The sequence below is a fragment of the Bos indicus x Bos taurus genome, chromosome 13 (genome assembly GCF_003369695.1).
Source record: "Bos indicus x Bos taurus breed Angus x Brahman F1 hybrid chromosome 13, Bos_hybrid_MaternalHap_v2.0, whole genome shotgun sequence".
Classification (NCBI taxonomy): domain Eukaryota; kingdom Metazoa; phylum Chordata; class Mammalia; order Artiodactyla; family Bovidae; genus Bos; species Bos indicus x Bos taurus.
This window is the reverse complement of record NC_040088.1, coordinates 45087665-45098103: the sequence shown is the minus strand read 5'-3', so window position 1 is coordinate 45098103 and position 10439 is coordinate 45087665.

Sequence of the window (10439 nt, the reverse complement as noted above, 5' to 3'; positions counted from 1 at the left end):
TTGGTTTTGCTTTTTATTTAAATGTGTGCATTTACAGGGTGATTTCACAAACCTGGAATTGTTTAGATTTTGTTTGTAAATTCAGAATCTTAACCCATCTTAATCTTGACCCGGTAGCTTTGGGGTGTGTTACACGCATATGCACACACGGTCACCTCACAGGGAAAGTGAGCTTTGAGTGGGGCGGAGGATTGAGGGAGACTTTGTGATGACTCCCCACACCTCTCATGCTTTTCAAACAGCCTAGTGAGTGAGTGAGTGAAACTCGCTCAGTCGTGTCCAACTCTGCGACCCCATGGACTATAGAATCCATGGAATTCTCCAGGCCAGAATACTGGAGTGGATAGCCTTTCCCTTCACCAGGGGATCTTCCCAACGCAGGGATCAAACCCAGGTCTCCCACATTGCAGACAGATTCTTTACCAGCTGAGCCACAAAGGAAGCCTCTTAAGCAGCCTGTATTCCTATAATTTCTGAAGTCAGGAATCATGTGAGACTATTTGGAGTGTCCCAGATGGTGTGGCCCCAGCCCCACCAAGCACCACCTTGGAGTTCAGAAGCCCAGACCCAGCAAGTTCTCTCTGGTGAAGATAGTCACACCCTGGACCTGTCATTCTGCACCCTGAGCTAGTTCAGTTCAGTCCCAAGCTAGTTCAGTTCAATCACTCAGCCATGTCTGAATCTTTGTGACCCCATGGACTGTAGCACGCCAGGCCTCCCTGTCCATCACCAACTCCCAGAGTTTACTCAAACTCATGTCCATTGGGACATGATGCCATCCAACCATGTCATCCTCTCTTGTCCCCTTCTCCCGCCTTCAATCTTTCCCAGCATCAGGGTCTTTTCCACTAAATCAGCTCTTCACCTCGGGTGGCCCAAGTACTGGAGTTTCAGTTTCAGCATCAGTCCTTCCAATGAATATTCAGGACTGATTTCCTTTTGGATGGACTGGTTTGATCTCCTTGCTATCTAAGGGACCCTCAAGAGTCTTCTCCAACACCACAGTTCAAAAGCATCAGTTCTGTAGCGCTCAGCTTTCTTTATGGTCCAACTCTCACATCCATACATGACTACTGGAAAAACCATAGATTTGACTATATGGAACTTTGTTGGTAAAGTAATGTCTCTGCTTTTTAATACGCTGTCTAGGTTGACCGTAGCTTTTCTTCCAGGGAGCAAGTGTCTTAATTTCATGGCTGCAGTCACTGTTTGGAGTGATTTTGGAGCCCAAGAAAATAAAAGTCTGTCACCGTTTCCATTGTTTCCCCATCTATTTGCCATGAAGTGATGGAACCAGATGCCATGGTCTTAGTGTTTTGAATGTTGAGTTTTAAGCCAGCTTTTTTACTCTTCTCTTTCATCAGGAGGCTCTTTAGTTCCTCTTTGCTTTCTGCCATAAGAGTGGTGTCATCTGCATATCTGGGGTTACTGATACTCCCCCTGCAATCCTGATTCCAGCTTGTGCTACATCCAGTCCAGCATTTCACATGATGTACTCTGCATATAAGTTAAATAAGCAGGGTGATAACATACAGCCTTGACGTATTCCTTTCTCAATTTGGAACCAGTTCGTTGTTCCATGTCCGGTTCTACCTGTTGCTTCTCGATCTGCATACAGATTTCTCAGGAGGCAGGTAAGGTGGTTTGGTAGCCCCATCTCTTGAAGAATTCTCCACAGTTTGTTGAGATCCATACAGTCAAAGGCTTTAGCATAGTCAATGAAGCAGAAGTAGATGTTTTTCTGGAGCTCTCTTGCTTTTTCTATGATCCAGTGGATGTTGGCAATTTGCTCCCAAGCTAAGGCGGTGCCAATTGTGCCATGAAGGACCCTCAATCTGCCCAGGAAGCCCTGCTGGGAGCGAGGACAATTACAGCCTCCCTGCAGCCCCCACCCCTCAGCCTCCCCAGTGATGGATGCTCAGCCCTGGGGGTGCAGGGGGGTCAAGCGAAAAGCAGTTTCACTGCTGAGGCTCAGAAGAGCACATCTAAAGGAGCCACAGCTTTTCAAGAGTCGCCGTGGCTGTTACCGGTGTCTGGATTCCTCCTGCTCCCGTATGTGATGCGGTGTATTAACCTCCAGTGAAGTGAAACAGGACTTGCAGCAAGGAGAGAGTCTAATTGAGGATAATTCAAACATTTTGAAAAGGAGGTACAGATGCCTCTCCTGAGACTTCCTCACAAAAGTGCGGAACAGCCAAACTGCCCTGAGCTTTGAGAGCATCCGGTAGATGCAAAGCTATCTGCTCAAAAACTATTCCCCTTTTTCATCTGCAATCTTACACTTTTTTTTTTTTTTTGGCGTGTGGCTTGTGGAATCTTAGTTCCCTGACCAGGGATTGAACCCGAGCCCCGGCACTGAAAGTGCAGAATCCTAACCACTGGACTGCTGGGAAACTCCCTACACCTTATTATTATTAATGCATTTAGCAGCTAGCAAAAGCTCCATGGTGGCACTGAAAGCCAAATTTCAATTTTTTCCCCCTCAGACTTGGATTCTTGCTCAGAGCCATTAGCCCCCATTAATCTGGGACCATTAACCTCTATAAACCTCTTCCAGTTCTAGGAAAGCTTGTCAACAAAATCCAACATAACGATTTTCGTAAGCATTCACCCTAGTGAATACAGGAAGCAAGTTAGTCCTAAGTCATTGTGTTTCTAGGTAACCCATTTGCATGGAGAATCCCACGGACAGAGGAGCCTGGCGGGCTATACTCCATGGGGTCACAAAGAGTCGGACACGACTGAGAGCACATAAAGTCATTCTTACTTAATTTGCCTACAGGCTTTAGAAGGAGTTGGAGGGGATAATTTGTTTTAATCACTGATCTTTCCACCTGAGCAATTATACATTTGATTATAACCTACCCTACCCTCCTCCTACACACAAAAACCAAAGCAAGGTAGGTTGGACCTTTTATGTTTAAAGAAACACCTTAGTCGTTTGGAGTTGGTGCCTAAGGAGAAACACTGTCTTAAACCAATCAGTTACTAAGTAAAAGACAGAAGTGACTCTCCTGGGTTCCCACCACCTCCTTCCTTTCCTTCCAGGTTAACAAGATGTCCTGGCTGGCATCTAACCGCTCAACTTGAAAACTATTTACACTAAAGAGAATTTCTAGGGAGACCACCTTATGTGAGCAAAGGCTTCCCTGGTGCCTTGACAATCACAGCTGTCAGGTTTAAGAAATGCATTTGTGAAGATCAATCATAAAACGCTATTCGGAGTTAGAGTGGGATTTGAGATTTTCCTTTTTGCTCAAGAGGTTTAGGGAGGGAGATGGGGAGATGGAGAGAAAAAAATAATAGGCATTACACATAAAAGCTCTTCTCCCTAATCCTGTTTCCCTCTCCCTTGAGGTGTGTGTGTGCCTGTTAAGTCACTTTAGCTGTGTCTGACTCTTTGCAACCCCATGGACTGTAGCCTACCAGGCTCCTCTGTCCAAGGGACTCTTCAGGCAAGAATATCGGAATGGGTAGTCATTCCCTTCTCCAGGGGATCTTCCTGACCCAGGGATAGAACTCGGGTCTCTGGCATTGCAGGTAGATTCTTTAACCATCTGAGCCACCAGGGAAGCCTCCCTTGAAATAAACACCACTATAAATTTGGTGCATTCTCTTTCTAGCATGTCCTTTTACAGTCTTTAAACTTAACACCTGTGCTGGTCTCCATGCATAACAGACAGTTCTGCTTTCTGTGTTGGTTTCTACCTCTGTCTCAACACGAGTCTCAAGACCATCCAGGTTGACCCCTAAATCCAGCGCAGGGCCCCCAGCCACTCTGCATGTCCCCTCCTACTTGACAGTCTCACCCGTGAGCTGTTAGACTGTTCTTTCCCACCAACAGCGCTGCAGTGAGCACACCCACGTGTGCCTGTTCACAGGACACGCAAGGCACATGCAGTGCAGTGGAAGCAGATGTGGATCTTGGCCCTGCCACTTACCAGCTCTGTGACCTTGGGCAAGTTACCTGACCTCTCTGTGGCTGACTTCCTCATTTGTAAGTTGACGGGAAATGAGAGCATTTCTTTGAGCTGTGCAGATTAAATGTGGCTGCGTACCTGGCACACGACAGGAACCAGTACCTGTTGGCCATCCTCATCTTCATCAAAATGAGGCCTGCCGTGTCCACCAGGTCCCCATCGTGCCCGGTGTGAGCGTCACTGCCCAGTCCCCCCACCACTGTGACTTCAGCTCCTGCTTCCACCATGCTAAGTCTTTTCAGTCGTATCCAACTCATGGCGACCCCATGGACTGTAGCCCTCCAGGCTCCTCTGTCCATGGGATTCTCCAGGCAAGAATACTGGAGTGGGTTGCCATTTCCTGCTCCAGGGATCTGCCCAACCCAAGGATCAAACCCTCGGCTCTTAATGTCTCCTGCATTGGCAGGCAGATTCTTTACCACTAGCGCCACCTGTGAAGCCCTTCCCGCTCCCACCAGTGCTGCTGAAATATCCTGCTTTCCTGCATCTTCACTATTAAGAGCGTGTAACATGCCAACATGATGGGGTGAAATTTTTTACTTTATAGCTTCAAAAGCATTATTGCTTGAATTGTTGTTTGTGTCGCTAAGTCGTGTCCGACTGCAACCCCAATAAATGTAGCCCTCCAGCTCCTCTAAAATCTGTGTTAAAACAGGCCTGCCACCTAGTGGTGGGAGAAGATGGCCTGCAGTTAGGGCAAGAAGCCCACTTACGGGTGGACCCACGTGTACCTCATTGGGCATTTCAGTCATTCACACACATCTGAACTGAAGCAAACCACATGAGAGTTCTCTTCTCTTCTTCCCATTTGAGGCAGCTTGTGATTCCTCATTTTTTCTGATACGACAGCGTGGAGACCTGGCTGCCCAGTTGTGGGCAGCCTCTTCCAGCCAATGACTGGGTCCCTGGCTCACAAGAGCAGTGGGGTAGATAGGAACAAAGCTGTTTACAGAACGCCGGTTTCTGAGGCTCCAGCCGGGGAGGCTTTCCCTGAGCAAACATCGTCCCATGCGGGGAGGTTCAGGAGCAGGTAGTCATCAGGGCTGTGCTGAAAAACTGCCTCCTGGGGCTGATCTGAGCCCAACATCCTTCTAAACCAAGGCCTTGGACAGTCTGCTGTGAAGACTTCTAAGATCACAGCTGAGAAAGATGAGAGCACGAAAATGTTCAGTCGCTAAGTCAGGTCCAGCTTTTTGCGACCCCATGGGCTGCAGCATGCCAGGCTTCTCTGTCCATCACTGACTCCCTGAGTTTCCTCAAACTCATGTCCGTTAAGTTGATGAAGCCATCCAACCATCTCATCCTCTCTCACCCCCTTCTCTTGCCCTCAGTTTTCCCCAGCATCAGGATCTTTGCCAATGAGTAAGTTCTTCGCATCAGGTGGCCAAAGTATTGGAGCTTCAGCTTTAGCATCAGTCTTTCCAATGAATAATCAGGGTTGATTTCCTTTAGGATTAACTAGTTGGATCTTCTTGCAGTCCAAGGGACTCTCAAGAGTCTTTTCTGACACCACAGTTCAAAAGCATCAATTTTTAGATGCTCAGCTTTCTTTATGTTCCAACTCTCACATCCACACATGACTACTGGAAAAACCATAGCTTTGACTAGATGGACCTTTGTCATCAAAGTGATGTCTCTGCTTTTTAAAACACTGTCCAGGTTTGACATAGCTATTCTTCCAAGGAGCAAGCGTCTTTTAATTTTGTGGCTGCAGTCACTGTCTGCACTGATTTTGGAGCCCAAGAAAATGAAATCTGACACTTTGCAACATGAAAATATTAATCCATACTAATCAAGGTTAGCAATACATATTAAAAGATCTCTCAAAAAATGTTCCATGAACGATAGGGTGTTAAAAAGCAATGAGTGGGACTTCTCTGGTGGCACAGTGGATAAGAATCCACCTGCCAATGCAGGGGACGTGAGTTCAATCCCTGGTCCCAGAAGATTCCACATGCCACAGAGCAGCTAAGCCTGTGCGCCACAACTATTGAGCCTGTGCTCTGAAACCTGGGAGCCCCAACAACTGAAGCCCATGTGCCCTAGAGCCCATGCTCAGCAACACGCAAAGCCACCGCAATGAGAAGCCCTCTCAGCGCAACTAGAGAAAGACCGCACAAAGCATTGAAGACCCAGCACAGCCAAAAATAAATAAAAATATTTTTTGTTAAAACAATGATTAACATAACACTGTAAAGAAACTGTACTCCAATAAAATTTTTTAATTAATTAAATGATTTCCACACTAAAAAAAAAAAGCAATGATGCTGAGATGTCATATAACATGTCTGTAAGTCAGGACTGTCACTAAATGAATGGGATAGGAAACAATAAGAAAACAGTCTAAACAACAAGCAAAGGTCAATTGTGATTGGAAACATCCATTCAGGCCAGTCCCGTCTATGGCATGGGCTCCCGCATCTCTGAGCTGTTGTTTGCACCAAAGCCTTTGCCGAAAACAACTTCCCTTCATCCCTTTGTTTGACCGAGCCTTAGCTCTTTAAGTGCTTGGACCTGAGCCCCAGCCTGCCCTGATTAGTACAGAGCGGAGACAGGGAGCCTCAGCATCGGGCGGGCTGGACCCAAGTCCAGCCTTGCAGTGTCAGGCAAGTCACTCCCCGCCCCTGTGTTTCTCTCCTCATCAGGTAACTTGGACAGTTCTGACCCCAGTGCTGTCGCGAAAATTATTTCAAGGAAACGTGTGATGATGCTGGAGATGGAAGGGGTACTGGACAAGCATCCGTTCCATCCTCCTTGGAGCTGGCACCGATCAGCACGTGACGGGTCCACCCTCCTCTGGCCTCCTCTGGAGCCACTGTTTTCACCGCCCGTTTGCATTCTTAGTCATGTCCTACCGTTTCTCTCGCTTCACCCTTCCAGATGTTTGTGTCGCCTCCCCACTCACAGGACACATCAACAGTGCCTGACAGGTGCGGGGTCTTCAGTACATCCGCGTATGTGCTCATTAAACTGCCCCACGTGTGAATGCTTCTTTATCCATCACCAGGATCAGCAGTTACACACAAGGTGGGGAATTTTTTAAAAATCCAAGACCTGGTGACCAGCACAGAACATGACACGAGGGCCAGGTGGGCACAAGTTGTAAGCCTGTGTGCATCCTGAATGCAAGACCGAGAAAGTGAAAGAGGCTGATAAAAGTCACATGGAACAATTTTAAGAGAGATGAGTGGAAGGACAAATAACGAAAGGGAACTAGCCTGCCCGAGAAGAGCAGGAAAAGACCTGGGGGGTCAGGGTGGCCCCCAGAGACATTCTGGTTAGTTCTGGTCAGCTCTTTGCTGAGAGGCTGTGGCTTCACTCGTGAGCTTGGCAATTTGAAAGGTATTATATGTAGATCTGAGCTCTTCCCTGGTGGCTCAGAGGTTAAAGCGTTTGCCTGCAATGCGGGAGACCTGGCTTCAATCCCTGGGTCGGGAAGATCCCCTGGAGAAGGAAATGGCAACCCACTCCAGTATTCTTGCCTGGAGAATCCCATAGAGAGAGGAGCCTGGTGGACTACAGTCCAGGGGGTCTCGAAGAGTCGGACACGACTGAGCGACTTCACTTTCACTTTTCACTCTCATGCACTGGAGAAGGAAATGGCAACCCACTCCAGTGTTCTTGCCTGGAGAATCCCAGGGACGGGGGAGCCTGGTGGGCTGCTGTCTGTGGGATCGCACAGAGTCGGACACGACTGAAGCGACTTAGCAGCAGCAGCAGCAGACTGTAAACTCCATGTCTGTCTTGTGTCCTCGAAATAAACTCTACCTCTTTTCTTGTTGCTGTTTTATTTATTTAACTTTTTAATTTTTAAACTTTTTATTTTGTATTGGCAAATAGCCGATGAATAACACTGTGATAGTTTCAGGTGAACCGCAAAGGGACACAGCCATACATACGCATGTATCCACTTCCTCTCCAAACTCCCCCTCCATCCAAGCTGCTGCATAACATTGAGCAGAGTTCCCAGTGCTGTACAGTAGGTCATTTTTGGTATCCATTTTAAATATACCAGTGTTAAACTCTACCTTTTGAAAAGAAAAGCCAAAAAGTTACCTTGCAAAGGTGTGTGAATCCAGAGAAGGGAAGAAATGGGGCTATTTTTACAATTCACCATGCTAATGGCATGACCCAGACAAGTTATACAAAGTCTTTGAGCCTCAGTTTGTAAATGGGCAAGATCATAACTACTTTGTAGGGTTTTTATAGAGATTAGAAATAACAAATGTAAAGTCCCTTGCACATAACTGATACTCAGTAGTAGCTGTGTTATTGTTGCGAGTAATGAAGACATTTCTTCTCTATTGGGCACGAGTGTTTCCTAAACTTCTGTCAATCCTGTACCACCACCAGGACGTTCACCATACCCAAGGACCACTTAGACAATTATTTACACAATGTTTTTCTTTCAACACTCTCTTATTTGAGGAAATGTATTTCAAAAGCAAACTGTATCTCACCACCACTCTGAAAAAGAGCTATGACCTGCTGTAAACAGGAGGCAATGTAAAATAAAGACAACAGAAATAAAACAGTGCTCTTCATTCTAACTCAGTTCGCTTGCTTTCTGAAGGTCAAATCTGAGGCCCACTTTCTCTTGGTTAAAGAAGCGCCAAAAGCTACGGCTACAGAGGTTTTCTTCTTAGTGTAATTGGAGAGATAAGAGGCCTTTTTCATAGTGCGCTCAGGTTATTTGGAGCAGCACACAGAATGGTCTCGAGTTACCAGGAAAACACTGAGTCCAGACTAGAGACCAAAGGGAGAGAATGGCCTGTCTGGCCCCCTCCCACCCTCATGACGGCCGTGGGTCTCTGAGGGGCTCTAAGACGGGAGATATACCTTGGGACAAGGTCTCAGGTGTGCCTCCTGGACCTGTCACTTCCTAGCCACATAACCTTGGGCCCATCCATTGGTAAGTAGGAAACCTTTGTTTTCTCAATGGCAGAACGCAGCTGGTAACTTCTCACGTGCCTCATGGAGTGGCCATAAGACCCAGTTGTGGACGAACTTGTATGTCGTTTTCCTTCTTAATCTGTAAACTACTGTATAAACAGAGCCAGTTGTGTGGATAGTCCCTGAGGCCAGGCATGAAGAAGTGGGGGCAAAGGGGTGAAGTCAGAGGAAGGGAGAGCCTGCCTGCTAGCCGCTGGTATAGCTAGATGACCAAGTGCAGGCACACTGGTGATGGAATCAGTGCCCTTACAGGAAGAAGCCAGAGAGCTGGCTTGCTCTCCTTCCGCCTCCTGGGGACACAATGAGAATTTGGTGGCCATCTGCAACTGGAAAAGGACCTTCACTAGAACATGCTGACCACTGATCTTGGACTTGTGGCCTCCAGAACTGGGAGAAATACATTTCTGTTGTTTCTAAGCCACCCCATTTATGGTACTTTGTTATAGCAGCCTGAGCTAAGGCTTCTTAGTAAAAAGCTGAGAACTTCAGCCTGCAGGTTTCATGGTGTTGCAGGTGGACCAAAGCTCCATGGGGCTAAATGCCCCTAGGGCCACCCTCAGCCAACAGATCACACGCAGTGGATGAAGAGCCAGCTCCCCACCCCTCGGGGTGCCCTGAGCCCCCAGCAAACCTGCTTCTGGTTAACCCTGGGCTGTCTTCTCTTTCCCTTTAACTTCCCTGGGACCACATCACAGCCCTGTCTGCTGCCCGGACAGTCATGATCTGGTCAACTGGATGAATGGACAAGATGCTTGGCAGCAAAGGACAGGGGCACAGCTTGCCCACCGCCCCACACAGGCTGCTGCTCCCAGCACGTCCAGACCACATAGGGCACGTGCGCAGCCTACAGCTCCTGCACAGGAAAAGTGCTTCTCAGCTGTCCCCACCAGCCTGCTATTTGTCATCCCATCCATCTGCTGTCCCCACGAAACACTCCCCCACGTCAGCTAAAATGGTGCACTGGGCTTGGAACCGGTTGAGAAAACGTCAGGCGGATGGAACTGAGGAAAATCCTGAAATAGCAACCCTGTGGACTGTTGTGGCAGCCGCAGGACTCGAGCCTCGGCACAGAAGGCCAGACTCCGGGGCCCAGGAGGCCTCTCCAGGGGGATTGTTCCGTGGTGTGGGGTGCAGGGAAGGCCCTGGGAGGTGTGAACAGCTGGGCCATCTCCCTCCACTCATCTACCTGAGGCCTGGTGCCTCTGCCCCTTCTTCCAACTTCCTTTCCCTCCTGCTTCTTGTCCCCTCTCTGGGAACAGAGGCAATTCCCCAGACATAAAACAGGATATGTTTAAAGCTGCTATTAAATATGTTTATCTATTAGTTTTCCAATCAATCTTCCATGTGGCAGGAGTACAATAAGAATGTGTGGATTCTTGGAACTTCCCTGGTGGTCCAGTGCTTAGGACTCCATGCTTCCACTGCAGTGGGCTGCAGGTGGACCAAACTAAGATCTCTGTGTTCTTGCAAGCTGGAGATTGGATGTTTTTTTCCTCAGAGGAAAGG